Source organism: Rana temporaria, chromosome 13 (assembly GCF_905171775.1).
Source record: "Rana temporaria chromosome 13, aRanTem1.1, whole genome shotgun sequence".
NCBI classification, from domain to species: Eukaryota; Metazoa; Chordata; class Amphibia; order Anura; family Ranidae; genus Rana; species Rana temporaria.
The window spans coordinates 92,341,187-92,368,104 of record NC_053501.1 but is presented as its reverse complement, the minus strand read 5'-3'; positions in this window follow the sequence as shown (position 1 = coordinate 92,368,104).

Here is a 26,918-nt window from a genome sequence, read left to right as displayed (position 1 = left end):
AATATTGACGATAGCAAGGGTATATAATTCAGCTCATATAAACGTTTAACATCTGGGGCTATGTGTGTTCCCAAGTAAAATATACTGTAGAGTCTGGATGCCACAAAAAAGGGAAGGATCTTTGCAGCTTTTTCCTCATCCCCAAGGGTACCTGATTCGGCATCAACACCGATTTCTCTGTATTTATTTTAAAGTTGGAGATACAGCCAAACCTATCTATCTCTCTCATCAATTCCATCAGAGACTCTTGAGGCGAGGAGAGGTACAACAATAGATCATCCGCATATGCGGAAATCTTATGTTCCATTGATCCTATAACTATCCCTTTAATCCCCCTATTCCCTCTAATCATACACAAAAAAGGTTCCAGTACCATGGCGAATAGTAATGGGGATAGTGGGCACCCCTGCCTAGTCCCATTCCTTATTTCAAAATGATCTGATAGTCTACCGTTAACTTTAACCCTTGCTCTGGGTTCTGCATACAATGCCATCACCCATCCCATCATTCTCTCCCTCAGGCCCATCTCCCTCAGAACTCTGACCATAAATCCCCACCCCACCCTATCAAAAGCCTTTTCAGCATCCATTGAGATCACAACTGCCGGAGTTTGATTTGGGCCTTTATGTATCCAGTGCAACACATGGAGGGCCCGTATTGTATTATCTCTGGCCTCTCGGCCTTTCATAAATCCTGTCTGATCCGAATGGATCAACTTGACAATGTGATCCTGTAGCCTCAAGGCTAAAATTTTAGATAGGAACTTAACATCGGAGTTCAGGAGGGAGATGGGCCTGCAACTAGCACAACACTGCGGGTCCTTCCCCGCTTTCGGGAGGACAATCACATGAGCAAGTAAGGCATCTGGCGATAATGGACTCGAGATCGACACTGAGTTAAGATACCTACAAAGGGGGGTCAGGATTATAGAGGAAAACTTTTTATAATACATATTAGTAAAACCATCTGGTCCTGGACTTTTCCCCTGCGCTGCCTCTAATATCACTCTCTCTAACTCCTCTATGGAGATTATTTTTTCCATTTCCTCCAAGGCTGCTGTTGGTATCGCTTGTAGTCCCGAGGCCTTCAAATATTCCCGAATCCTATCCTCCTGTCCCCCCCCATCAACCTCCCCCGAGAGTGGGTCTAGGTTGTACAAAGAAGTATAGAACTGATGGAATTCAGCTGCTATTGCCTGGGAGTCAACTATCTGTTTACTCCCTGCCTTTATTGTATGTACATGGCGCGCCTCCTGCTGTTTCTTTAATTGTCTGGCCATTAACCTACCACTCTTATTCCCTGCTCATAAAAACGATGGGCAAAGTATCTATTTTTATTTTGAGTTTTTCGATCCAAAAGCTGTTTGAGATCTGCCCGAAGCTTCTCTAAATTTTGCGCGTCTCCTAGCTTTAAACAAGCCTTATGTTTAATTTCTATTTTATGTATCTCCTCTAAAAGTGCTGTCAATTCCCTCTGTCTATCTCTTTTAATAAGTGATCCCATTGAAATTAACTCCCCTCTCATTACCGCCTTATGGGCCTCCCAAACCACCTGGTCCGACACCTCTTCTGACGTGTTCATCTCAAAATATGAGGTCAACTTGCCAGTTAAGGATTCTACATTTTGCTTATTGTCCAATATCACTTCATTCAGTCTCCAGGTTCTTTCCCTACTCCCGACCAAAGCTGGTCTCATCCCTAAACTTATCGGTGCGTGATCCGATATGGTGATCGACTCAATAGTCGCATAGTCCATCAGACTCAAATAATATTGGTCGATCATTAACATATCGATCCTTGAATACATATTATGTGTTTTGGAGAAATAGCTATAATCTCTATCCCGCTCGTGTAATACCCTTCAGCTATCGACCAAATGTAGGGAACGTAGACGCTTTTTAACACATCTTAACGCTTTCTGTGACAAAAAAGTTTTCCCAGATGAAGTATCTAAACTCGGTTCCATAGTGATATTAAAATCTCCCCCCAAGATCAACAATCCTTCTCTGAATTTCTCCAACCTATCTAGGGTTTTAATTAAAAACTTAACCGTTTGACTATTTGGAGCGTAGATCGTTGCTATAGTATAACACTGGCCCTGGATCTTTCCTTTCACAAAAAGATATCGACCTTCCGGGTCCTTTTGTACTTCTGTAGGTATCAAAGGGCATTGTTTATGTATTGCCATCGTAACCCCTCTTGCCCCAGAAATAGGCGAGGGAGCATGAAACCACTGATTGTATATAAAAAGGGGCATACGGGGGATCGACCCTGCCACGAAGTGCGTCTCCTGTAGAAGAACAATTTCCGCCCCCAGGCGACGCAGCTCATGCCAGAGACGCCCCCTCTTACAACCTGAAAAGATCGGACACTTTTGACCCTTTTCGGACTAGTGACATGATTACAGTGATCAGAACTAAAAAAAAAAAAAAACACTGTATAAATGACATTGGCAGGGAAGGGGTTAACACTAAGGGGCGATTAGGGGTTAAGTGTTTCCTAGAGAGGTGTTTCTAACTGTGGGGGGAGGGGACTGACTGGGAGTAGAGAGAAATCGCTGTTCCTAATCACTAGGAACAGACACTCTCTCTCTACTCCCCTGACAGAACGGGATCTGTTAGTTTACATTGACAGATCCCTGTTACCACTCTCTGTTACCATCGCCTTTCGGTGGCATGCACGTGTCTGCTATAGCCAGTAGGGACCGATGTACACCTACAGCGATTTGTGCAGCCAAGCCCACCTGCCACAGTATAACTGCGCTTGCTGGTCGACAAGCTGTTAACTAACAAATCTTACCGGTGGGACATGTAACATGTTCCTGAAGGTGAAGTTATCCTTTAACCGTTTCACAGTCAGAGCAATTTTTTTGCAAAAAAAATAAAAACTAATTTTTAGGCCTGAAGATTACATAAAAACCCCAAACATTATATATTTTCTAAAGGCAGACACCCCAGAGAATAAAATAATGGCAGTTCCAATTTTTTATGTCACACCATATTACTGCAAAAAGTAAAAAAAATATTTTAGGAGGGCAAAAAAACACGATAAATTACTCGCTCACTTGCTAAAATATAAAACCAGAGGTTGCACCAAGTAAATAGATACCCAATAGGTCAAACCTTAAACATGTCAGTGCCCTATATTTTCCATAGGCAACACTTTAAAAGCCCACTATAGGTCATCAGTTTGGTGTTATGAAAGAGGTCTGTTGCTAGAATTATTGCTTTCATTCCCCCGTGCGTGGCGATATTTAACATGTGTAGCGAAATCAAAGTTTTCAGTTGTGAGTTTAGGTTTGTATATGCGTACATGTGGGGTGGAGGGAGCCTTAATTTTTTTGGGGGGGGGGGGGGGGCTTTTTATGTGTTTCTGTGAAACTTTTTTTTTTTTTACTTAACTTCCAGGTCAACTCTCCTCCCTCCACTTTACCCAGCAGAACCCGCTATGCCAATCCCTGGGCCCACAGATGGGCAAGTGGAGCATGGTATACATAGCATGGGGGCTGTGGGGAGCATTTGGGCGGCAGCCCAGGCACCAGGAGCAAACTTCTTGTCGTCATGGCGACCTGGCATCTGGGGTTTGTTGAATCCTGATTTAAAGAGTTAGTTCACCTTTGCAAAACAACTGCCTATTCAGGTAAGGGTTGTTGCCAATAAAAACAAACTGTGCAGCTCTGATTAAAGTTGAATAATACCCTTGCTAAAGGTGTAGATAATTTACATGCCTCCTGAAGCCTGACTGGAATACTCACAAGATGTTGCCAAGTGAGAAACAATAACATAAGCAGGGCGCACTGACCTAGTGCATTACCACTAGAAGTTTATTATAAATTAAAGAACAGCATACATTATACTCACAATTGCATGAACTATACATGCTAATCAATAAAAGTGGAACCAATTGCCTCCAAGACTGCTGGGATGCACCAATCTTGCAAGAAGACCTGGTGGCGTCTGCATAGGCTGCCTGACACGTTTCGAGGGAGGAAGCGTCTCTGGGGAAGAGGATCCTCCCTCAAAACGTGTCAGCCAAGCCTATACGGATAATAAACTTCTAGTGGTAATGCACTGGGTAGGTGCGCCCTTCTCCGGTTTTTGTTGTTTTGCAGTATGTTTGGAGACCCATAGGCTTGTCACCTTTTCTTCAAGTCAAACCCGAAAAACTTTAGTGGCGTACTGCAATTTTTTTTAATAGTATAAAACTATACATATATTTTGCTATTAAATAACATTTATAATCATATGAAGTTTACACCAGAGTCCACATAGTTCCCCTTTTACATCTGAATCCGCAGAGTTCCCCTTTTACATATATACATGAAGAGTTCCCTTTCACTGTAAGGGGGGACTCTGATGTAATGGAGAACTTGGGGGCCTCTAATATAAGGGATGGTCTGGGAACCGTGAATTAAGGGGGAACACTGAGAACTCTGATGTACGGAGAAGACTCTGATATAAGGATGAACACTGTGGCCTCTGGTGTAAAGAGGAAATCTGATGTATGGTGTGCTCTGAGAACCCAGATTTGCCTAAGGCCCCTTTCACACTGGGCGCAGGAGGTGCGCTGGCGGTATAACACCCCGCTCCTTCACCACTCCAAAGATTAAGGGGGAACACTGAGAACTCTGATGTACGGAGTAGAATCTGATGTAAGGAGGAACACTGTGGCCTCTGGTGTAAAGAGGAAATCTGATGTATGGTGTGCTCTGAAAACCCTGATTTGCCTAAGGCCCCTTTCACACTGGGCGCAGGAGGTGCGCTGGCGGTATAACACCCCGCTCCTTCACCACTCCAAAGATGTGGCTAGCATGACTTTTGGAACAGTCCTGCTAGCACACCACTTCAGTGTGAAAGCCTTCGGGCTTTCACACTGAAGACTGCAGGGCAGGATCCTTTCAGGCGGTATTTAGGCGCTATTTTTATCGCTAAACTGCCTGAAAAATTTGTCAGTGTGAAAGGGGCCTTAGTGTACTCACTCAGAGGCAGAAGAGAGAAGGGGGGGAGACTTTAGTCTCAGACATGGATGGATGGTGAGCTCACTCACCCCTTGGCAGTCAGCACCTCTCATCCAGATGTATCTGAGGCTGCTGGACTTCAAATTTCCGGTCACAACTTTGCTTTTCTGAGGCACAGCGCTGGGGATTGGAGTGTGGGCAGACACAGAGGAGTAGGGGTGTTTGGGGTGGGGGGTGTTAGTGTTAGCTTTGGGCAGTGTGAAAGAGTGTAACAGACACTCTCAGCTTAGACAACTGCAGCCAGCAACCCAGCTCTACTTGTGGGGAAAAAAAGGACATCAATTATTTTGGGTACAGCGCCGTATGACCACGCAATTGTCAGTTATAGTAACTCAGCACCATATCTCAAAAAATAGCCTGGTCATGAAGGGGGGGGGTAAATCTTCTGGAGGTCAAGTTAACGCCCACACACTGCACATATGTGTCTATAGACAGCAGAGCCTTCTGTGCTGAGTGCATGCTGCCAGAACACTAATGGAGCTGCCCTCAGTCCATATCAATGATCAGGAGTCAGCGGGACTGGCTCCTGATCATGTGACCTTTGTGATCAGGGCCGGCACTACCACTAGGCGAATCAGGCAGCCGCTTGGAGCGCACTGCCGCCTAGAGCGCAGCCACGGCCACTGGTTCCCCCACAGTAGTAGTCGTTACCGCTGCGCAGTCCTGTGGACGGAGAGGAGGCTCTGTGAGCTTGTCACAACCTCGAGCATCCAGTCAGTGGGTGGATCCATGTGCTCCCCCTCCCCCGGCTCCTCCCAGGCTCCCCTTCTCCGGCTCTGCGGATCTCCTACCATGTGCTGTGCAGAGCGCGGATAATGACTGCCGCCGCCGCTGAGCAGCTCCTTGACCTTCTCTCCTCCTGGATGGACCGGACGGCCGTAGTGTGGAAGACCTGTCACCTGCCAGAACAGCGATCATCAGAGAGGTACTGTGATGACAGTCCGCGGTGCTGCCCGACATCCTGTGACATCACTGCCTGATCGAGGGTGCCCCGAACATCCCTGCTGACCACACACACAGACCTCCTGTCATCATCATGCTCCTTGTCATCCCCCTGTTCCTGGCATTCCACCATCCCACCTCCAAGGCCTGTCATACATTTTATCACCTCCCTGTCCCTTCCTACCGCCCACCCACCCCTGTCATCTCCATCCTCCCTGTCATCTCCATCCTTCCTGTCACCTCCCTGTCATCTCCATCCTTCCTGTCACCTCCCTGTCATCTCCATCCTTCCTGTCACCTCCCTGTCATCTCCATCCTTCCTGTCACCTCCATCCTTCCTGTCACCTCCCTGTCATCTCCATCCTTCCTGTCACCTCCCTGTCATCTCCATCCTTCCTGTCACCTCCCTGTCATCTCCATCCTTCCTGTCACCTCCATCCTTCCTGTCACCTCCCTGTCATCTCCATCCTTCCTGTCACCTCCCTGTCATCTCCATCATTCCTGTCACCTCCCTGTCATCTCCATCCTTCCTGTCACCTCCATCCTTCCTGTCACCTCCCTGTCATCTCCATCCTTCCTGTCACCTCCCTGTCATCTCCATCCTTCCTGTCACCTCCCTGTCATCTCCATCCTTCCTGTCACCTTCCTGTCACTTCCTACCGCCCACCCCTGTCATCTCCATCCTCCCTGTCACCTCCCTACCACCCACCCCTGTCATCTCCATCCTCCCTGTCACTTCCTACCACCCACCCCTGTCATCTCCATCCTCCCTGTCACCTTCCTACCACCCACCCCTGTCATCTCCATCCTCCCTGTCACCTCCCTACCACCCACCCCTGTCATCTCCATCCTCCCTGTCACCTCCCTACCACCCTCCCCTGTCATCTCCATCCTCCCTGTCGCCCTCCTACCACCCACCCCTGTCATCTCCATCCTCCCTGTCACCTCCCTACCACCCACCCTATCATCTCCATCCTCCCTGTCACCTTCCTACCACCCACCCCTGTCATCTCCATCCTCTCTGTCACCTCCCTACCATGCACTCCTGTCAGTTTCCTACCACCCACCAGGGACAATTTTTCTCTTCACAACACAGACAGAAGGACATTCGTCCTTCAATGAAACCACAAATGAAGGGACTTTTTTTTATTTCAGCGACACCAAGGAGGGACGTTCTTTTTTTTGGGGGGGCGCACATAACTGGTCTTGCCTAGGGCGCCAAATTGCCTAGCACCGGCCCTGACTGTGATTGCCAATCACAATGGTCACATGATCCGCCGATCCTTTCCGCTCCCCCCAGATGAACAGACCTTATGAAGGGACGCTTGGGCTGGGCAGGAACGGGGTTAATCGGCCTCTTAATCTGGCCAGAAGAAAGGCAGGTCAGCAGGGCTGTACTGCCAGTTTCCTTCCTCTGACATTATTTAAGGAATCTTTTGCTCCCATGGTTACTTATTGGGACTTATTTTGCTCTCACTTTCACTATTAATTTGGTGTTTATTTTATCTCACAGAGACCAATGATGAGGCTTTTTTTTATTCAAAACATTATACAAACTCAGTACTTTCTTATCATGATTTAAACTGCTGACTTTAGTTAGCAAGAACTAGCTGGATGATTTTACTTGCACAACAGGCTGCTCCACGAATCAGCTTAACCACAGTGACTCACAGGGTGTGTTTCTATGCAAACTGTTCTGTCAAAACGCATACATTCAGAAGTTAATTTATACTTAAAGAAAATGGAGTCAGTTATTTATACATTCTATTACAGTAAGCATTACTGTCAGTGTAAAAGAGCACTATGCCTTCTCATCCTTCATTTCTGCCTTAACATCTCTTTTCAGACATACAATAATAAGATTATTGATCAACAAAAAAAAAAGAAAAAGAAAAACAAGACTTTAGACCCCTCAGCCCTCTCCGGCTACTCTTCTTTCTTACTTCACCCCTTTTCATCCGCTGTACTTGAATGGCCTATTAACTGAATTGGCAAGCTGTCTCAATACTAGCTCCCTGTTTGATCATCGTTATACTGGATTCTGCAACAATTATTTTACTAAAATTACCTTTTTGAAAAGCTGACCTCCTGACTCCACTATTCCTATTGATCAGTCCCCAGGATTTAACACTGTGAACCACTCTCGGCCATTGCGTGTTCTCTATTTTTGGCTGTCAAAGGTCGCTTTTTTGGAAGATTTTAAATATCTCATATTCTAACTTAAAATCTTTTCTCCTTACTCTCTGTCTGTTGTTGTCACGGTCTGGAGTCAGGCTCAGAGGCCAGTAGCTATAGCAGCAGAGCAGGTGATCACACAGGTCACCCTGGTTGATGACACGGGTTCACCTGAGGTGCGGGGTCTAAGCACTAATCGGTATTCACTAGAGCTTCTGATGGTGGACATGGGCTTTGCTGCGTGTTGGTGCCAAGTCGCGATCTTCAGGATAGCCCCACCAGGATGTAAGCAAGCCGTGATCCGGAAGCAGATATAACAGGTAGGGATTAAGCAGAAGCATAGTTGGGGAACGAGCCAAAAGTCAGTAACGAATAGTTGCAGGTTGGGATTCAGCAGAAGTAGTCGGGCACGAGCCAAATGTCGGAAGCGAATGGTAGCAAATATACGGTCAGCAGCAGGAGACAGGAGCAAGATATTAGCTGGTGAAGGCACAAATATTCTGGCAAACAGGAAGTGCAGAGACATAGCTTAAATCAGGAAGTTTATGGGAGGAGCAAAGGGTTCAAGGTTCAAGGCAAACTAGATTGAAGGAATTGTCTAAGCAACTATCCAGCATTCCAGGTGGCTCAGCAAGCAGAGTCACCATCAGACACACCAGAGGTCCCAGGTTCAAGCCCAGGTCCTTACAGTTGTATTATAAAGTTCTGTTCTGGGTAAACTCCAATATCACTTCTATGCAATCAATATTTCAATCTATCTTTGGGCTTCTGACCTTATATCCCTGCTGTTTTGTGTTCCAAAATTTGTCGTCTCTCCTTTAACCACTTGACCACTGGGCACTTAAACCCCCTTCCTAACCAGATCAATTTTCAGCTTTCGGTACTCTCACAATTTGAATAACAATTACTCAGTCATACAACATTGTAACCATATGAAATTTTTGTCCTTTTTTTCCACACAAATAGAGCTTTCTTTTGGTGGTATTTGATGACCTCTGGGTTTTTTATTTTTTGCGCTATAAAAGAAAAAAGACTGAAAATTCTGTAAAAATAAATACATTTTTCTCGTTTCTGTCATATTTCTTACACACAGCATATGCATAGCACAAATTACACCCCAAAACACATTCTGCTATTCCTCCCGAGTATAGCGATACCACAGGTGTGAGACTTTTACACAGCGTGGCCACATAGCGAGGCCCAACATGCAGGGAGCACCATGAGGCGTTCTGGAACACCCAGGCCAATTCTGACATTCCTCTCCTACATGTAAAAAACATAATTTATTTGTAGAAAATTACATAGAACCCCAAAACATTATATATGCTTCTTTAGCAAAGACCCTAGAGAATACAATGGCGGCCATTACAACTTTTTATCTCGCATTAGATTTGCGCAGCAATTTTTCGAACGCGTTTTAAAAAAAAATGTTTTGTGCTTAAAAAAAACCCCACAAAACAGTAAAGTTAGCCCAATGTTTTTGCAAAATATGAAAGATGAAGTTACGCCGAGTAAATAGATACCCAACAAGTCACCTTTCAAAATTGCACACGCTCGTGGAATGGCACCAAACTTTGCTACTTTAAAATCCCCATAGGCGACGCTTTAAATATTTTTACTGGTTATATGTTTTTAGTTACAGAGAAGGTCTAGTGCCAAAATTATTGCTCTCGCTCTAACGTTCGCAGCGATACCTCACGAGTGTAGCTTGAACACAGTTTTCATATGTGGGCGGGACTTGCGTGTTCGTTCGCTTCTGCATGCGAGCACACGGGGACAGGGGCGCTTTAAAAAAAAAATAAAAACATTTTATTGTTCATTTTACTTTATTTATTTTAGTTTGACACTTTTTTTCCCAAAAATAAATTTTTGATCACATATATTCCTATTACAAGGAATCTAAACATCCCTTGTAATAGGAATATAGCACGACAGGTCCTCTTTACAGTGAGATATGGGGTCAACAAGACCCCACATCTCACCTCTATGCTGGGAAGCCTGAAATAAAAAAAAAACGATCCTGGCTTTGATCGTAGCGGTATTGCGGAGTATTGGCGGGGTATTGGCAGAGTATTGGCGGGGTATTGCACAGGGATATTGCTGCAGAGTATTGCACAGGGAGGGAGGGATAGATGGCTGGATCTGTGACTGCAATTGTCACAGATCCAGCCCACAGCACTGCTGCTGCCTCCGCTCTCCCCCCCTCTCCTCTCACACTGTACCGATCGGTACAGAGAAGGGAGGGAGGAACCGGCGTCATCACATGACGCCGGTTTGTTTACAAGTGATCGCTCCGTCATTGGATGGAGCGATCACGTGGTAAACAGCCGCTATTAGTGGCAATTTACCGCGATCCGTGATGCGCCGGGTCTTCTAGACCCGGCGGTCACGGATGACTCCGGGAGCGCGCCCCAGGAGGCGTACGAGAGCAGGATTCTGGAAAGACGTCCCAGGGACGTCCTCCCAGAACAACTTGACCGCCCTGTAGCCGTCTTTCGGCTATGGCGCGGTCATCAAGAGGTTAATGTAATCTCACTTACCTAAAGTGGAAGAAAAGCCTAATTATAACTATTCTTAAAAGTTTTACCTTCCCACTACCTTGCCTGACCTGCATAAAAGAAAGATCTGTGTACTTTTTTATTTCCAATGCGCTCCAGTCCAGTCACTTGAGCTCTTGATAACAGCTGTGAATTCCCAGAGACGTCAACCCATAGGCTCCAATAGACCAGCTATTATTGGAGCTCTCTCTTCTCCCCTGTAGCAGCCACTCACTGGCACAGAAGAGCTGGATCTGCAGGATCATGGGACCAGACTGGATTAACTGCTTCCTACCCGGCCAATGTACATAACCGACCAGGTGGGAGCTTCACCCTTCTAAATGGACATACCCGTATGTCCCTTTAGCATGGGCGTCCGCACGATCCTGTGATGGCTGTGATCTTCGGACACAGCCCATCACAGATCGGGTCATGGGCACTGCGAATGGCCCTCCGATCATGTGATGGCCGTGTCCAATCACAGCCATCACACCACTTAAACAGAGACACGTGTCTCTGTCAGCAATCCTCGCTCAGTGCGGGCGAAGTGGGGGATGCTGGAGCATGTGCCTACAGCTCTCTGTGCAACTGATGATTTTACACAGGTGCCATTACAGATCACACAGACTGCAGGCATCCTCACACAGTACACCGAGCACCACTGTCCCTGCCACATGAACATCTGCACAAAACATCTGTCAGTGTCCCATGGACATCTGTACCGGTGCACAAATCATCTGTCACAGTGTACCAGTGTCCCATCAACATCTGTTCCAGTGTACGAAAACATCTGCAATAGTGCATTAGTGTTCTATTGCAACATCAACATCAACATCTGTGCAAAAAAACATCTGTCAGTGTACAAGTGCACATAAATATCCATCAGTGTGCCAGTATCCCACCAATAAATAAATAAAACATTTATTAAAGTGCCCCCTCAGTGCTTGCATGCAAAGGCAAACTCACATGTTGCAGTCACTTGGGTAAGCTATTAATATCTAACTGTTACTTTACATGATTTACATACCTCTTTTATATAGAAACCTTGGCTGACCTAGCAAAACCTTCCATCTGCTACAGTTCTATACACATTATATGTATACGTGTTATTCAGCAAATTATATATTGACAATCTATTATCCTTCCATTAGTATTTGGTTAACCTAAACAAGGGACTAACTTGCTAGTGTATTTACAAATAAGATTAAGGACAGTTCATCCTGCCAAACCTCAAGAACACCGACGGCCTTAGAATGCTAAAAGAAAAATAATTATATAGATGTCAAATGTCTAAGAATTAAATAATTTTACATATTTAGTTTAACGTACTTAGTCTTTTAAAGATCATGACAAGTCAGCCACCGGACCTTTTTTTATTTTATACTGTTGAGTTTTTACAGATATATACACTAGGGCTGTTACTGATTAAAATTTTCGTGTTTGATTAATCGTTTTTTTTAAATTGATTAATCGACTAATTTCGATTAATTATAACTGTAATGTCGTCGTCTCCTCCACTGTAATATCCATGTCATCTCCCCCACTGTAATATCAACATCTCCCCACATACTGTAATGTCCACATCTCCCCCCATACTGTAATGTCCACATCTCCCCCCATACTGTAATATCCACATCCCCCCCATACTGTAATATCCACATCCCCCCCATACTGTAATGTCCACATCTCCCCCCCATACTGTAATGTCCACATCTCCCCCCCCATACTGTAATGTCCACATCTCCCCCCATACTGTAATGTCCACATCTCCCCCCATACTGTAATGTCCACATCTCCCCACATACTGTAATGTCCACATCTCCCCACATACTGTAATGTCCACATCTCCCCACATACTGTAATGTCCACATCTCCCCCGTAATGTTCACATCTCCCTGCTCTTACCAGAATAGAAAGCACAGCAGGCAGCAGACCCATCCAGATGACACAAGCAGGCGGGTGATGATGATGTCAGCACGCCGCTACTAGTCCGCCGCCGGGTGTACCAAGATGGCCACGGCTCCGGAGCTAGGCCGAAGCCGCAGCCTTTCCTATGGACGAGACCGCGGAGCTCAATCCGTGGATCATACCGATCAAAATTATTTTGATCAATTAAAGGGATTAATGGTTAATCGAGGAATTAATCATTAATTTCTGCAGCCCTAATATATACACACACACACACACACACAAAAAATAGGATATTATATATATCCTCAACGTGCTACAAAATCTATGTCAAAATGTAGGTGGTCAATCTGACAATAGATTTCCTTTATTGTTTTTTTCCGCCCAAATGTTAGAATTTTTTTTTCTCCCTTAGGTGGATGTAAATCATCCACAAAGGGAAATATATAAAGAACACTTCAAACACTAGAGACACAGGTTAATATACACATAATAAACACAGATACATAGATAGCACAAATAAAATAAACCCGTATGGGTCTTTAAATTAATATATATGTAGGGAGGCACGTAGACATGTATGGGGGTGCGTGTATATACATACCAGTACACAAAACCCCCCCCCCCCTTTTTTTTTTTCACTAGGAAATAGGAAACACTATCATGATAAAACACGATATAAACACGAAAAACACGATAGGGGCACAAGAATAGAAGAGAAGAAAGGAGGGAACACCCAAATAGGGAACAATTTCTATGGAGGAAGGGAGAGGAATAGGAAGGTATATTAATTGATTTACTCCATTCCTCCCCCTTTTTTTATTTTTTTGTTTTTGTTTTTTATTTTTTTATTTTTTTCTTCCCTTTTTTGTTTTTGTCGTGGTCCTTCTTTTTTTTTTTTTTTTTTTTTTTTTTATGTATTTGTCGTATTTTTATTTATAAATGTAATGTTCATTGTCTTTGATGGAAGTTGGTTTTATATGTAAGTGATGTTAAGCAATATACAGAAAATGAAAAAAAAAATAATTATACAGAATTTTTTTTTTTTGAAAAATTCAAATGTTTCAGATGTGGGTGGCCAAAGACTGGTTAAACCACTCAGTGACCTCTCATCTGTTGGATTATTTAGGGATAACATCTGTAGAATTCCTGACTGTATCTCCTTCCACAGCTTCGATACTCAAAGGGGTTGTAAAGATATGTTTTTTATTTTTTATAAAAAGGTTATTTTAAGCCAATGCATTGTTGGTTCACTTACCTTTTCCTTCGATTTCCCTTCTAAATGTTTGTTTTCTTTGTCTGAATTTCTCACTTCCTGTTCCTCCTCAGTAAGCTGTTCTGGCTGACTAACCCCCAGCCAGAACGCCTCGGATTATGGAGGCAAGCTTACTGAAGTGAGAAATTCAGACCAAGAATAAATACATTTAGAAGGAAAATCTAAGGAAAAGGTAAGTGAACCAACAATGCACTAGCTTAAAGGAATCTATTTAGAAAAAAACAACTTTTACAACCCCTTTAAGAAAATGGAAAGGTAGCATTGGACTTGTGAGGTTATGTTATTGGCATGGAAATCCAACAGTTATATAATGATGTTGGTGTAGGTGATTTGGTTGTGCACTAGTTATAGTGCCACTCAAGTTTTAGTTAATAGTATGTGTTGTTATACTTTGTCTTCTATTCCAAACCCGGATAGGCAGGTGTTTTTGGACCACCTAAATATGTTGGCTATCCTTTTGATTGTTTGATCTTTACTGGAATACAAAGCACAGGTACAGTATGTAGTCAGCAACCATTAACTTATCTTATTTGTTATCTTTTAGTCCATTAAATATAACAAACACTTTCATTGGTGTGTCTGTTTGAAAAGTGCAAAAAATACCTGTTGATCATGTTAGAAATTCAGAGTTGTCCTGTGTCTTGTGCACACTTCCTGCTTTATATTAAGGAAACAAATTAGCCCTCCTTGTTCTTATCTTGGGATACAGAGGGCCATATTCTGAGTAAAGTTACGATGGAGTAACTCAGGATACTCCATCGTAACTCCCTTTTTTGACCCGTGTATCTATGCTCCTGATTCTCAGAATCATTTTTGCATAGATACACTTAAGATCCGCCATCTGTAAGTCACTTACACTGGCGGATCTTAAATGCAATGACGCCGGCCGCCGCTAGATGGCATTTACATGAAGGAGTCATTTGCATATGCAAATGATCCTTCTACGCCGATTCACGAACGAGTTTGCGTCGCGTAACCGTCGCTAACGTCGTTTGCGTAAGCGGAAACTTACCCCTGCTATATGAGGGGTAAGTTTCCGCAAGTCTCGCGTAGGCCATGTTACGGATGGCGTCGGGTCCCCGTCGTGTTTTTTCGTCGGATACGTCGTTTACGTAAGTCGTTCTTGAATACGACTTTACGTCAATGACGCACACGTCGGCGTCATTGACGTTTTCCGCCGAGAACTGGAGCATGCGCACTGGGCTTTTTGCAGCCCGGCGCATGCCCAGTTCTTTTGCATCGGGGGCGCGCTTCATTTGAATAGAAGCCGCCCCCTTGGAGATCCGCCAGGCTACGCCGGGACACTTACACTCTGCTGTCCCAACTTATGGAGCAAGTGGTTGGGGAATACAACACCTGCTCCAGTAAGTTGGGACAGCGGAGTGTAAGTGCCCTAAGCGAAGCAGGCGGATATTTAGAGAGAATATGGCCCAGAATAATTTGTGTCTATGTTGTAGAGAATGGGAGCCTTTAAATAGTTAAGCAAAAGACAGCCGGGCAGGGCTGACACCACTCAGTCCACAAAAATACTGTGTTGTCAGCCCACAACTAGACTTAAGCATGCAACAGGCTTTTTTCTGTATTGGCAGGGTATGTAAAGTGAAAATACATGGGAAATTGTACATGTATTGCAGAGATTTTTTTAGTTTTTTTCATTTTGCCTTGACATACATTTATGGCTTTTAACATGGAAAGGGTAATAACAATACTGTACACACCCACACATAAAGAATAAATGATGTTTGTCTTACATTTATAAAGGGAGATGATTACAGATGGCTACAACAGAAGGTAATTTCAGAATCTCTCAGGGAAACCCATGATTGCAGACTTTCTGCCATGCCTAATAATCACCCAAAATCGCAGACTTCATGCTATACCTAATAATCACCCAATCAATGGTCAGATGGCACAATTTATAAGTACATTAGAAAAGCTACAGAATTGACGTTGAAGCTGTATTTTTATATTTAAATGTGCAGAGAACTTCCTCCAGACGATCTAACGTGCATCAAATTTGTAACGTTTCTGGAAGTACAACGTTTATTTGTCCACCCAAATTAGCACATAGAATTACAAATAATAATAATCATCTGTTACTGTGCAGTCTTAACGTTTAATAAATTATGTGAATATGGGAACCAAGAAAAAAAAGGCTTATCTGCACAGGGAAAACCAAAAAAAAAAAAAATATGTTATAGTTAATCCAACATCAAAATAAATAATTATCAATTCAAAATAACTTTTTTTAAATCTCTTTATTATGCTAGAAAAATATATATCTAGAACCATCCTTACTCGCCCAAAAAGAAAAACGGCCCAACCACTCATAGGGCCAGATTCACAGAAGAAGTACGCCGGAGTCTCTGCTGATACTCCGGCGTACTTTCAAATTTGCCGCGTCGTATCTTTAGTTTGAATCCTCAAACCAAGATACAACGGCTTTTGGCTTCGATCCGACAGGCGTACGGCTTCGGATCGTAGGTGTAATACTTTGGCGCCCGCTGGGTGGAGTTTGCGTCGTTTTCCGCGTTGGGTATGCTAATTAGCTGTTTACGGCGATCCACGAAGGTATGCGCGGTCGTCGCATTCTCTTACGTCGTCGCTAGTCGGCTTTTCCCGGTGTAAAGTTACAGCTGCTATTTCTTGGCTTATATTAAGACTTGCCATGTTAAAGTATGGCCGTCGTTCCCGCGTCAAATTTTAATTTTTTTTTTTGCGTAAGTCGTCCATGAATAGGAAAGGACGTAACTCACGTCGCCGTTCAAAAAATGACGTCGGTGCGACGTCATTTTCGCGCAAAGCACGGCAGGAAATTTCTAAACATAGCAGGTGGGAACGCGCCTAATTTAAATGATACATGCCCCATTTGAATTAGGTGGGCTTGCGCCGGACGGATTTACGCTACGCCGACGCAAGTTTACAGGCAAGTGCTTTGTGAATCAAGCACTTGCCCGTAAAACTTGCGGCGGTGAAACGTAAATGCAATACGTTACGCAGCCGGAATTCTACCTGAATCTGGCCCATAGTGTCACCCAGGATAAAAGTTAAAAAATAGATTTAAACAGCCAAAATGGGCACCTTGGAGTGACCTCTTGTTCATTATAGATGAATTATCAATAATGACCATAAGTGATCACAGGATCCCTATAAATATCGCTTACAATGACCTAAAATGTGTCTTAATCCTTAAAATTTTCTCAGCATTTTGCGCTATCAATAATGTAACATTTTTATAAATTAGATAACGTGTGCCTTGTTCCAACAGGATTCCACAAGACATATAGACAGTCAAAACCACTTAAGAATAGAGAATATAACAGTTTAACAATAAAATATCCAGACTGTTTGTAGGCAGGTTGACGTTCCTGCTGCCCATTTACACTTCCCAGTCGGGAAGTTAAGGATTACATGTGTTTCTGGGTTTTCTGTTTGGCAGGTCTTGCTAGGTCTGGTCCACTGGTTGCGTGTGATATATAAGGATCGGAGGGCGTTGCATCTGGGGAGCGGGGAGAAAGACGGAGCTAAAAAAGGGAGAAAACATAAAAGACAGCCAGAGTCAAATGTGGGGCTCGGTGCGACGGGGAGTGGAATGCTGCCATACGGTCTTCAGAGTCTGGGGGACCAGAGAATTGCCAGAATCTGCCCAATGACCAGGCCATTTTTTGCGAAGTGGCACTGCGTCGCTTTAACTGACAATTTCGTGGTCGTGCGCCATGGTACCCAAACAAAATTTACATCCTTCTTTTCTCACAAATAGAGCTTTCTTTTGGTGGTATTTGATCACCTCTGCAGTTTTTTTTGTGCTATAAACAAAAAGAGCGACAATTGTGGAAAAAAACACAATATCTTTTGCTTAGTAAATATCCCAATTTAAAAAAAAAAAAAATTTGCGGCGGACAGGTTGGACACTTTTGACACATTTTTGGGACCACTGACAATTACAGAGCGATCAGTGCTATAAATATGCACTGATTACTGTAAAAGTCACTGGCAGGGAAGGGGTTGACACTAGGGGGCGATCAAGGGGTTAACTTTGTTCCCTATTGTGTGTTCTAACTGTGGAGGGATGGGACTAACTAGGACATTTAAATATCGTGCAAAAGTTAATTTATTTCACTAATGCAACGTAAAAGGTGAAACTAATATACGAGATAGACTCATTACATGCAAAGCAAAATAGTTCAGGCCGTGATTTGTCATAATTGTGAGGATTATGGCTTACAGCTCATGAAAACTCCAAATCCACAATCTCAGAAAATTAGAATATTACATGCAATCAATAAAACAAGGATTGTACATAGAACAATATCAGACCTCTCAGGCCTTGTACACACGATCAGACATGTCCGATGAAAACGGTCCGCGGACCGTTTTCATCGGACATGTCTGCTGGGATCATTTGGTCTGATGTGTGTACACACCATCAGACCAAATTCCCCGCCGGACAGAATACGCGGTGACGACGCGGTGACGACGCGGCGACATGCGCGACCCAGGAAGTTCAATGCTTCCACGCATGCGTCGAATGACTTTGACGCATGCGCGGGATTTCGGCCAGGTGGACATGTCCGATGAGTCGTACTAATCACCGGACATGTCCGACAGACAGGCTTCCAGCGGACATGTTTCTTAGCATGCTAAGAAACATTTGTCCACTGGAAACCTGTCCGCTAGCCCAGGAATCCGGTCCGCTAGGCCGTACACGCGGTCGGACATGTCCGTGGAAACTGGTCCGCGGACCAGTTTCAGCAGACATGTTCGGTCATGTGTACGAGGCCTCAAAAGTATAACCATGCATATGTACTCAGTACTTGGTTTGGGCCCCTTTTGCAGCAATTACTGCCTCACTGCGGCGTGGCATGGAAGCTATCAGCCCGTGGCACTGTTGGGGTGTTATGGAAGACCAGGATGCTTCAAAAGGCGGCCTTCAGCTCTTCTGCATTGTTCAGTCTCATGCCTCTATTCTTTCTCTTGGCAATGCCCTATAGATTCTCTATGGCGTTCAGGTCAGGCAAGTTTTCTGGGCAATCAAGCACAGTAATCCCACGGTCATTGAACCAGGTTTTGGTGCTTTTGGCAGTGTGGGCAGGTGTCCTGCTGGAAAATGAAGTCAGCATCCCCATAGAGCTTGTCTGCGGAAGGAAGCATGAAGTGCTCTAAAATCTCCTGGTAGACGGCTGCATTGACCCTGGACTTAATGAAGCACAGTGGACCAACACCAGCAGATGACAAGGCTCCCCAAATCAACACAGACTATGGAAACTTCACACTGGACTTCAAGCATCTTGCAGTGTGTGCCTCTCCATTCTTCCTCTATACTCTGGATACTTGGTTTCCAAATGAGATGCAAAATTTGCTCTCCTCAGAAAAGAGGACTTTGGAGTCAATACGTTTTCACAGTTTTTTTGTGGTAAAATTAGGTGCCTTGGCTTATACTCGAGTATATACAGTAGGTTCATATAGACTATGCAAGGAACATACATTTGAATATGAAAAAGTGTAGCACTTATTTTTGTGAAAAAGTCAGTTAACAACACATATCAAATGTAGTAAACATACATATATATGAAATCTTAATTTCAGTGACACCAAGTGACTTAGTGTTAAAAAAATTAATCAGAACGAAGCAGTCCTCTATTGTGACCACACACAAATAACAGTCCAAAAGTGTAGAAAAACTGCAAGGTTGAAATGAAGAGTCCCACATGGATGAGACACCACCACTGATGTAAGGGGGAAGCTTACCAGATGGTGTTGACTTGGTGAGGTTTGTACCACCCAAGTCAAAACAGGCTTATATAATCAGTCAGCAAGATGTATCCAGCTGGTCCTAAATCCACATATCAGTCGGCACCGCAAATTCCAGTAAACACCAGGAAGTGTAAATACATGTAGTCTTGTTGGAGCCAGAGATACGGGTAACCACATAACATGCGTAATGGGAAACAAAACTCATAGTGTGATACAAGGTATCTCTATCCTTTCACAGAGAGGGTCACATATCTTGGCCTAGGCCAACAAGGCCCAGGCCTAGGGCAGAACTTTGCAGGGGAACAGCATGAAAAGAGTCCCCGCCGTCTTGCGCTACACTTTTAGTCTTATGAGGTGGACTGGGCCCGCAAGACAAATCGGTCTAGCGCCGCCAATAAAGCGCCTGCACTGCTGCCGGTACGATAGGAATGGCGCAGACAAATGGGACACTGAAATGCTCACCTATACCTGGCAGGTAGGCAGTAGGACTCTCCTGCAATCCTTTGCTTGTGTCAGTTGTACATATTAAGGAATCTTAATTTTATTTCTGTTGATTGCTGATGAGCAAAATAAACAGATGGATTTAATTGTTCCTGCCCCCAATCCTTCCCTTGCTCACTACCTGGACCTTCATCATTGTGCTATATGTTTTCTGCTTCACCACTGACAAGGTTTTATCCTCTTAGTCCTCTCCATAAATTTAGCAGAAATGTGTGCTTAAAATAGAACTATAGGCAACATTTTTTTTCCATTTTTGTATAAAGGGAGGGAGGGTTGTAGCCCCTGTTAATTTTTTTTGCCATTCGTTCATTTCTCCTCATTTCCTTCCCCGTAGCCAAGCAGGAAGTGAGAGGAAATCTCTACAGAATAAGGGAACCCCCCCAAGGCCCTCAGAACTAGTGTCCCCACTGGAAAATTTCAGGGAAGGTCTTAGAACAGGAAGGGGTGTGGCCTTAACAGGAAGGGGTGAATCATATTTAAATTGGGGGGTGCATGAGTTTAGTCAGGCCTAGGCCCGCACAAAACCTAAATACACCACTGCATCCATGTGGGACTCTTCATTTCAACCTTGCAGTTTTTCTACACTTTTGGACTGTTATTTGTGTGTGGTCACAATAGAGGACTGCTTCTTTCTGATTTATTTTTTCATGGATCACATTCAGTTACTTGGTGTCACTAAAATTAAAATTTTATATATACTGTATTTATCGGGGTATTGTGCGCTCCGGCGTATAGCGCGCACCCCTAAAGTGGATCCTAATTCCTGTAAAAAAAAGATTTTAGTACTTACAGTTTTGGTGTCTTGCGCGGCGTCCATCGGCGGCCTCGTCAGGTCCGGCGTCTGTCTGCGGCTTCGGTGGTGTCCTCCTCGTCGAGTCCGGCGTCCTTCTGCGGTGTCCTCCCGGTGTCCTCCCCGCTCGATCCCCGCTTCCTGCGAGTTTGAACTACTGTGCCGGCATATACCGAGCGCAGTACACTCGTGTATAGTCGGGCAGGCTCGGCTCCTCTCGCGGTCACGTCCTGTGCGTCCTGTACGTCCAGAACGTGACTGCGAGAGGAGCCGAGCCTGCCCGACTATACACGAGTGTACTGCGCTCAGTATATGCCGGCGCAGTAGTTCAAACTCGGCGCGGGTATCGGCGTATATCGCGCAACCACGATTTTGCCCTGAGTTTCAGGGCAAAAAAGTGCGCGGTATACGCCGATAAATACGGTATGTATGTTTACACCATTTTATACGTGTTGTTAACTGATTTTTTCACAAAAATAAGTGCTACAGTTTTTCACATTCACCAGTTTTTGCTTTGTCTCTTTTTGTGTTCACTTATTGCACAGCGCAGTATATCCCATATATAAGGAACATACATTTGCTAAAAAAAGTACACAAGCTAGTTGCACATCACCTAAGCAGAAGCATGTAACATTCCAATTCAGAAAGTAACAATGGTCACTGCATGTCCACATGGAGCAATACATTGGAGAAGCTGAGAATCTCTGAAGGACCTAGGTGTAACAAAATATATTCTGTCAGTAAAATCGTTTTTGCAATGTATTTTATTATTGAGTAGACTCAGTAGAGCAACCTATTGAAGTATTGTGGCCTGATTTTAAATGTTTTGGTGGGTTCTAGATTTCTATCTTTCTGGCATACTGATTTTTTGACAATAAGTTGTTTTGAAAGAATTGGTTCATTTTCATGTTGCGTTAATATTTTTGTTTGTTTTCTGTGTGTCAATAAGCTTTTTTTCTTAGTTCCCATATTTTTTTTAATTATCTGGTTTCTATTAAGAAAAATTTCTAACAAGTCAGCATAAGCTTTGTACTTATTTGATTTACAAATACTGCCTGGAAAAATAAGTAAATTTTTTTGTGCTAGACTGTACTAGCTAACCACAGTAGAAGTTTCACTGCCTAAATATGCAAACTTGTGCTGACTTAAAGTGAAAATCGTAATATACACTATATTGCCAAAAATATTGAGACACCTGGCTTTACACGCACATGAACTTTAACCACATAAGACCAGGACCATTATGCAGATAAAGGACCTGGCCAGTTTTTGGGATTCGGCACTGCGTCGCTTTAACTGATAATTGCGCGGTCGTGCGATGTGGCTCCCTAACAAAATTGGCGTCCTTTTTTTCCCCACAAATAGAGCTTTTTTTTGGTGGTATTTGATCACCTCTGCGTTTTTTTTTTTGCGCTATAAACAAAAATACAGTGACAATTTTGAAAAAAAATCAATATTTTTTACTTTTTGCTATAATAAACACCCCCAAAAAGATATAAAAAAACATTATTTTTTTTTAGGCTGATACGTATTCTTCTACATATTTTTGGTAAACGATTGGTTTGCGCAAAATTTATAGCGTTTACAAAATAGGGGATAGTTTTATGGCATTATTATTAATATATATATATATATTTTTTTACTACTAATGGCGTTGATCAGGGTTTTGTTTTTTTCATGACTGCGACATTATGGCGGACACATCGGACAATTTTGACACATTTTTGGGACCATTATCATTTTCACAGCAAAACATGCTATAAAAATGCATTGTTTACTGTGAAAATGACAATTGCAGTTTAGGAGTTCACCACTAGAGGGTGCTGTAGGGGTTGTGTGACCTCATATGTGTTTCTAACTGTAGAGGGGCGGGCTGGACGTGTGACATCACTGATCGCCTTTCCCTATATCAGGGAACAGACGTTCAGTGACATTGCCACTGTGAAGAACGGGGAAGGTGTGTTTACACACAACTCTCCCCGTTCTTCAGCTCCTGTGACCAATCGCGGGACACCGGTGGCGATCGGGTCCAGGAGTCCCGTGGTCATGGAGCCTCAGATCAGGTCGCGGGCGCGCGCCCGTGACCCATGGCTGGGCGCGTACCCGCGACCCACGGCTGGGCACTTAAAGGGGATGTACAGGTACGTGCCTGTGCCCAGCCGTGTCATTCTGCCGACATAAATGTGTAGGAGGCAGTCCTTAAGTGGTTAATGACATCCCAGTCTTCGTCCATAGGGTTCAATATTGAGTTGGCCCACCCTTTTCAGCTATAATAGCTTCAACTCTTCTGGGAAGGCTGTCCACAAGATTTAGGAATGTGTCTATGGAAATGTTTGACCATTCTTCTAAAAAAGTGAATTTGTAAGGTTAGGCACTGCTGTTGGATGAGAAGGCCTGGCTCGCAGTCTTCGCTCTAATTCATCTCAAAGGTGTTCTATCGGGTTGAGGTCAGGACTCTATGTAGGCCAGTCAAGTTCTTCCACCCAAAACTCGCTCATCCATGTCTTTATGGACCCCCTGCTTTGTGCAAAGTGTCTTGGTATGCCGACGCCTTAAGAATTCCCTTTACTGGAACTAAGGGGCCAAGCCGAACCTCTGAAAAAACGACCCCACACCATAACCCCCCATCCACCACCAAATGATTTGGAAATGACAGTTCCACTATTGGAAGAATCTGCTCACCAGAAAATATATAGGCATGTGTTCTCACCATTGTATCCAGACATAAAATCTGTTAATAATCCTAACAGCCAACTAATAACAAAATGCTATGCATAAATAATAATATGCGCAAGTATGAGTTGCCATCATAATTTTTACATTCATTTTTAATAGGGCTTCTGAAAAGACAATTCCTGGTTCTCACGGCAAATTAATTTTGACTGCTTATGCAATAATTTATTATACAGACTGCATTCAATTACACATTTCCTGTTAAAAAAAAAAGAAAAAAATACGGATTATTCAGATAGCTTAGAAAAGCAATTTATTTAGTAGAAGCACAGCGTGGCTCCCAGATAATATAGGAAGGACTGCAGTTTCTAGATGTAAATCATGAGGAGGCTTCTATTGTAATGAAGGCAAGGCCTTGCAATACTCTAAGCATTTCGCAAAGCCAATGCGGTTAAAGGCAAGCAACTTCTTTAATTGGGAACTACAGTCTTTAAATACTTTTTTGGATATACAGTATTTGTAATGGAAGTCAATTAAAAGCAACTTTAATGCTATACAATTTTTTTTTTGGCAAAGGCATAACTTTATAAAAACAGTGCACATACTCACTCACCTTCTATGGTGCTGAACACACCTCCTATTCTGAGAAAAGCTCCCCACAAATGCATGGGGAAACAGACACTTCTGGGAGTGTTAGTCTTCTGGGTCCTGCACAGTTCTCACCAGTTGCTCCAGGCCTTCAGATCATTATAGGAGACCAGTGATCAGCAACAGGAACCAGTGAGTTGCATGGGACCCAGGAAATCGACACTCCCATAAGTGAAGTGTTGGTTTCCCAGTGGACCTTAGAAGATCATTGGAAAGGCATTCAGCAATGCAGTAAGGGAGGGTTATAACCAGTGTTGCTCATCTTCCTTTAAAAAAGTAATTAGTTACAAGTTACTTGTCCGAAAAAGTAATTGAGTTAGTGACTCAGTTACTTTATTGGCAAAGTAACTAGTTACGCGGCAAAGTAACTGAGATTTTTTTTTTTATATATTCTACAATGCAATTACGGTTAATCATATGCCTTTTTTTTCTTTGTGTGACTTTTCTACTGCAGGGCATGTTTTTTTAAAATCTATACCAAACCTAGAAATCTAGAAAGGATTTTAAAGGTGGACCACATTCAAAAAAAAAAATAAAAAAAAAAATACCGATACTTTTTTTTAAATGTGTCCCCAAATACAGCCATGACCCCCACAGATGCAGCCATGTCCCCCACAGATGCAGCCATGTCCCCCACATGATATGCAGCCATGTCCCCCACATGATATGCAGCCATGTCCCCCACATGATATGCAGCCATGTCCCCCACATATGCAGCCATGCCCCCCACAGATGCAGCCATGTCCCCCCCATACCTAGATGCCGCCGCCTAGTTAATCAGCGTGCGGGGAACATTACAGCTTTCATTTGAATAGCTGTCTGTTCCCCGCCTTGCCGCGTATAGACACTCCCCCTTGCTCGGGATTGGACGGGTGATCTGTCTATCACAGTGCAGATCACCCGTCCAATCCCGAGCAAGGGGGAGTGTCTATACGCGGCGTGGCGAGGAACACACAGCTATTCAAATGAAAGCTGTAATGTTCCCCGCACGCTGATTAACTGGGCGGCGGCGTTGCGGTATGCGGCGGCGGCGGCGGCGGGGGGGGGGGGGTAGTATCGGATCTGGCATCGGGGGCATTTGCGGGAGTACAAGTACTCCCGCAAATGCTCAGTATCGGTAATCTCGGTAACGCCGCCCATGTAGTGGGAACGGCGTCGCCGAGAGGGTAAAAGTAATCAGGTAGATTACTAGTTACCCGCAGGAGGCCAATCGTTACGTAACAGCGTTTATTTAAACGCTATTACTTGCAACACTGGTTATAACCCCTATAAGGTTTAATTTTTGCCATCTTTGTACCATTGGGGAGATTTACCTTCACTTACTGTCTCATAGGCAAACAGGAAGTGATAGGAAATCACTGCAAATTAAGATAATCCATTGGTGATCCTTAGGTCACCAGAATTAGTGTCTCCATTGGAAGATTTCCCCTCTATTACTTTTCTGGGGACAACCCAAAATTTGGGATGTTATTTTACAAGGATGGCTGCAGGGGCTTCAATCTAAGGTAAGTAATACATAATGAGCTAATATGCTATGCATATTAGCTTATTATGCCTTTGTCTTGCAGTTTTTTTTTTTTTTTTTTATTTAAGGGTTTATAACCACTTTAATGACCACAATAAAAACTGATGCCGTTACTGCGTGATGAATGTGCTTACTCCATTAGGAACGGTAGTTTTACCAGAACGAGCGCTCCCGTCTCATAAATTGCTTCTGAGCATGCACATTTTTTTCACGTCGTTAAAGCCCACACACGACCATTTTTTACAACCTTAAAAACGTTGTGAAAAAATAGAGCATGTTCGAAATTTGTAATGCCCATTTTATAGATCGTGAAAAATGCTCTGAAGCACACACACGATGGTTTTTAACCGCTTAAGCCCCGGACCATTTTGCAGCTAAATGCCCAGGCCAGGTTTTGCGATTCGGGACTGCTTCGCTTTAACAGACAATTGCGCGGTCGAGCGACGTGGCTCCCAAACAAAATTGGCGTCCTTTTTTCCCCACAAATAGAGCTTTCTTTTGGTGGTATTTGATCACCTCTGCGGTTTTTATTTTTTGCGCTATAAACAAAAATAGAGCGACAATTTAAAAAAAAAAAATTAACAAAAATGCAATAAAACTATCCCATATTTTGTAAACGCTATAAATTTTGCGCAAACCAACCGATAAACGCTTATTGCGATATTTTTTTTTTACCAAAAATAGGTAGAAGAATACGTATCGGCCTAAACTGAGGAAAATTTTTATTTTTTTTTATATATTTTTGGGGGATATTTACTATAGCAAAAAGTAAAAAATATTGCATTTTTTTTCAAAATTGTCGATTTATTTTTGTTTATAGCGCAAAAAATAAAAACCGCAGAGGTGATCAAATACCACCAAAAGAAAGCTCTATTTGTGGGGAAAAAAGGACGCCAATTTTGTTTGTGAGCCACGTCGCACGACCGCGCAATTGTCTGTTAAAGCGACGCAGTGCCGAATCGCAAAACCTGGCCGGGTCCTTTAGCTGCATTTTGGTCTGGGTCTTAAGTGGTTAAAGGATCTTTTATGCTTTTTGACATTTTTCCCAAGTGAATTTTGCTGGGAGGTACTGCACACTTTAACACCAATAGGAGATAACCATTTACGGTTCTGAATAAAAGCAGTGGCTGCAGCTTTATAAAGTATTAAATAGGTTGAATGAGCCAGCTATGG